Here is a 5,000-nt window from a genome sequence, read left to right as displayed (position 1 = left end):
TTGCAACCATACTTCCCCCGGAACCCAAAAGCTTTGGTTTCCCGGAGGCTGCCCGCCGAGTCATCGGAGGAACTGCGGCGGATCGCTGGCTGGCATCGTTTATGGTTAGAACTAGGGCGGTATCTGATCGCCTTCGAACCTCTAACTTTCGTTCTTGATTAATGAAAACATACTTGGCAAATGCTTTCGCTTCTGTTCGTCTTGCGACGATCCAAGAATTTCACCTCTAACGTCGCAATACGAATGCCCCCGCCTGTCCCTATTAATCATTACCTCGGGTTCCGAAAACCAACAAAATAGAACCGAGGTCCTATTCCATTATTCCATGCACACAGTATTCAGGCGGGCTTGCCTGCTTTAAGCACTCTAATTTGTTCAAAGTAAACGTGCCGGCCCACCGAGACACTCAATAAAGAGCACCCTGGTAGGATTTCAACGGGGTCCGCCTCGGGACGCACGAGCACGCACGAGGCGGTCGCACGCCTTCGGCTCGCCCCACCGGCAGGACGTCCCACGATACATGCCAGTTAAACACCGACGGGCGGTGAACCAACAGCGTGGGACACAAATCCAACTACGAGCTTTTTAACCGCAACAACTTTAATATACGCTATTGGAGCTGGAATTACCGCGGCTGCTGGCACCAGACTTGCCCTCCAATAGATACTCGTTAAAGGATTTAAAGTGTACTCATTCCGATTACGGGGCCTCGGATGAGTCCCGTATCGTTATTTTTCGTCACTACCTCCCCGTGCCGGGAGTGGGTAATTTGCGCGCCTGCTGCCTTCCTTGGATGTGGTAGCCGTTTCTCAGGCTCCCTCTCCGGAATCGAACCCTGATTCCCCGTTACCCGTTACAACCATGGTAGGCGCAGAACCTACCATCGACAGTTGATAAGGCAGACATTTGAAAGATGCGTCGCCGGTACGAGGACCGTGCGATCAGCCCAAAGTTATTCAGAGTCACCAAGGCAAACGGACCGGACGAGCCGACCGATTGGTTTTGATCTAATAAAAGCGTCCCTTCCATCTCTGGTCGGGACTCTGTTTGCATGTATTAGCTCTAGAATTACCACAGTTATCCAAGTAACGTGGGTACGATCTAAGGAACCATAACTGATTTAATGAGCCATTCGCGGTTTCACCTTAATGCGGCTTGTACTGAGACATGCATGGCTTAATCTTTGAGACAAGCATATGACTACTGGCAGGATCAACCAGGGAGCTGCGTCAACTAGAGCTGAGCAGCCGGCCGCCCGGGAGTGTGTCCCGGGGGCCCGCGCGAACACGCAAGCGTCCGCTCAATTATTCTGCAAACAGGAGGAGGCTGAGCTCCCCTGCACAACACACCTCGAAACCCTCTCAGGTCCCGGCGGCGCGCAGCGCCGTCCTAAGTACTTGGTCGGGTTCGAGAGAGGCGCAATCGCCCGGAGTTAGGCGAGTAGACGCTTTAGGTGCGACCACCCGTGCTCCCAACTGAGCTTGCCGCTGCCGACAGAGGCCCGGGAGCGTGCTGTCGTGGCATTGCCGGCGGGAGACAACACGCGCCACCTACGGTGACCGGCAGCTCCAACGCCAGCGCCACAGAAGGACAAAAGCCCTACTTGGGTGCCGAAGCGAACTCTCCCAGCACAGCGCACGCGCCAACACGTCCGCACAGCTGCGATACAAACCACCTGCGAGAACCGCTGGGGCGACCGAGCAGCAGACGGCGTCGCGGCGCCGAGCGCCGGGCGGCGGCGCATCCTCAGCGCACAAAGTCCTCAATCGGACCAGCACACTGCAGATGGCCACCGCGCTTCGCACCGGGCCCGCGAGGACCTACTTTGGCCGCAAGGCGCCGCGAGCAGGGGGCGCCGGCGCGCAGCTGCGCCGCCTGCCGCGTCCGTCGGCCGGCGCGCCTGCCACCGGCCACCCCCACCAGCCGGCTGTAGCGCGTGCGCCCACGCACCGCGCTGCCAGCACGCCGGGCGGCCCCCCCTCACCGGCCGGGGACGGTCCCACCCAGCCACCGCCGCGTATCGCCTCACACCCAGATCCCCCCCCCCCCCCCCCCCCTTTCACGTTCGTGGGCATGGTGGGTCCCCTTTCACGTTCGTGGGCATGGTGGGTATCCCTGAAACAACCGGTTAATAGCTCGACCGATCGTCGCCAACACTGATTCACCTCTAGCGAGAACAACCGCACCACAACGGGTTACCGGTTGTTCATTTGCGTAACGTCACCAGCAAACGTACACGTCCATCGCCATTTGCAACGAGTATTGCATGCCTGTGTCAGGTGTCACAACACACTACGTCTGCCCACATAGACGCAACAACATGTGCACGCCTAGAGAACACGTGGAAGGTAGACCCCGTACGTATGCGGTGTCCATTGCGCGAACGACTGTCAGCCCGCCTCTGCAGCATGTCGCAGATGTGGAACGCGGTGCAACATGCTATCACGGTGTGTGAGAAGAGACGACTACGTCCGAATACACGCTCCACTACATCAACAGACTGCTCATGCTGATCGCCATCCAGGGCGTCCGTTCCTCCCACACGTCTGTATGGCGTACCACACTGCAATCCAGCTCTTATAGGGAGACGACACGTAGCTGCGTGCACAATATTTGGACTGTATGGTCCGCCGTTGCTAGGCGCTGTCGTCATACGGTCACATGGGCCACGATGTATCATTCAGTACATACGGAGCAATGTGCAGTACAGTTTGTGGGTTTTGCGTACATCGGCGGACAGGTGACAGGCCGTACCACAACGTAGGCTGAGTACGTCGGCATGCGAAGGGCATTGAACATGCAAACTTCTCACCGACCAGCTTGCGAAGGCAGGGGGGAAGGGGGGGGGGCATGTACGTCCTGCTGCTATCCACACTACAGTGTATAGCAGGAGCATGTGGAAAGTCAGCAACACCTGCAAGGTGTTTAACATGACGCGATACACAGGGGACCGGGCAGTGCGAGTAGCGAACTATATTGCGAGGGTTGCGGTTAGGCAACACTACACTACTTTAACGGGTTGCAAAACAATTACAGAGCAGGTTCAGCGACAACGTGCGTCAGGTTAAGGAGCAATATAGTTTAGGTTACGGCGCACTTTAGGTTAGGTTAAGGCACATTATAGGTTAGGTTAAGGCACAACATGGGTTACGTTAAGGCACAACATGGGTTACGTTAAGGCACAACATGGGTTAGGTTAAGGCACAACATGGGTTAGGTTAAGGCACAACATGGGTTAGGTTAAGGCACAACATGGGTTAGGTTAAGGCACAACATGGGTTAGGTTAAGGCACAACATGGGTTAGGTTAAGGCACAACATGGGTTAGGTTAACGCACAACATGGGTTAGGTTAAGGCACAACATGGGTTAGGTTAAGGCACAACATGGGTTAGGTTAAGGCACAACATGGGTTAGGTTAAGGCACAACATGGGTTAGGTTAAGGCACAACATGGGTTAGGTTAAGGCACAACATGGGTTAGGTTAAGGCACAACATGGGTTAGGTTAAGGCACAACATGGGTTAGGTTAAGGCACAACATGGGTTAGGTTAAGGCACAACATGGGTTAGGTTAAGGCACAACATGGGTTAGGTTAAGGCACAACATGGGTTAGGTTAAGGCACAACATGGGTTAGGTTAAGGCACAACATGGGTTAGGTTAAGGCACAACATGGGTTAGGTTAAGGCACAACATGGGTTAGGTTAAGGCACAACATGGGTTAGGTTAAGGCACAACATGGGTTAGGTTAAGGCACAACATGGGTTAGGTTAAGGCACAACATGGGTTAGGTTAAGGCACAACATGGGTTAGGTTAAGGCACAACATGGGTTAGGTTAAGGCACAACATGGGTTAGGTTAAGGCACAACATGGGTTAGGTTAAGGCACAACATGGGTTAGGTTAAGGCACAACATGGGTTAGGTTAAGGCACAACATGGGTTAGGTTAAGGCACAACATGGGTTAGGTTAAGGCACAACATGGGTTAGGTTAAGGCACAACATGGGTTAGGTTAAGGCACAACATGGGTTAGGTTAAGGCACAACATGGGTTAGGTTAAGGCACAACATGGGTTAGGTTAAGGCACAACATGGGTTAGGTTAAGGCACAACATGGGTTAGGTTAAGGCACACCATGGGTTAGGTTAAGGCACACCATGGGTTAGGTTAAGGCACAACATGGGTTAGGTTAAGGCACAACATGGGTTAGGTTAAGGCACAACATGGGTTAGGTTAAGGCACAACATGGGTTAGGTTAAGGCACAACGTAGGTTAGGTTAAGGCACAACGTAGGTTAGGTTAAGGCACAACGTAGGTTAGGTTAAGGCACAACATGGGTTAGGTTAAGGCACAACATGGGTTAGGTTAAGGCACAACATGGGTTAGGTTAAGGCACAACATGGGTTAGGTTAAGGCACAACATGGGTTACGTTACGGCACAACATGGGTTACGTTACGGCACAACATGGGTTACGTTACGGCACAACATGGGTTACGTTACGGCACAACATGGGTTACGTTACGGCACAACATGGGTTACGTTACGGCACAAATTAGGTTAGGTTACGGCACAAATTAGGTTAGGTTAAGGCACAAATTAGGTTAGGTTAAGGCACAAATTAGGTTAGGTTAAGGCACAAATTAGGTTAGGTTAAGGCACAAATTAGGTTAGGTTAAGGCACAAATTAGGTTAGGTTAAGGCACAAATTAGGTTAGGTTAAGGCACAAATTAGGTTAGGTTAAGGCACGATATAGGTTAGGTTAAGGCACGATATAGGTTAGGTTAAGGCACGATATAGGTTAGGTTAAGGCACGATATAGGTTAGGTTAAGGCACGATATAGGTTAGGTTAAGGCACGATATAGGTTAGGTTAAGGCACGATATAGGTTAGGTTAAGGCACGATATAGGTTAGGTTAAGGTACGATATAGGTTAGGTTAAGGTACGATATAGGTTAGGTTAAGGTACGATATAGGTTAGGTTAAGGTACGATATAGGTTAGG

The 5,000-nt window shown here is 52.3% G+C and overlaps 1 non-coding gene across 1 annotated transcript in view; it reads right to left on the bottom strand.

Moving 5' to 3' along the window:
* The window catches only part of LOC126432587 (small subunit ribosomal RNA), a 1,909-nt gene extending 686 nt beyond the window's left edge, over positions 1-1,223 (bottom strand). Inside the window, exon 1 of the ribosomal RNA XR_007578072.1 lies at positions 1-1,223. This exon is cut by the window's left edge and continues 686 nt beyond it. This is a non-coding gene — a ribosomal RNA (small subunit ribosomal RNA).
* Positions 1,224-5,000: the final 3,777 nt, after the last annotated feature.

The sequence above is a fragment of the Schistocerca serialis genome, unplaced genomic scaffold, assembly GCF_023864345.2.
Source record: "Schistocerca serialis cubense isolate TAMUIC-IGC-003099 unplaced genomic scaffold, iqSchSeri2.2 HiC_scaffold_1142, whole genome shotgun sequence".
NCBI classification, from domain to species: domain Eukaryota; kingdom Metazoa; phylum Arthropoda; class Insecta; order Orthoptera; family Acrididae; genus Schistocerca; species Schistocerca serialis.
Note: the sequence above shows the minus strand (reverse complement) of the source record. Positions and strands in the feature narration are given on the sequence as shown.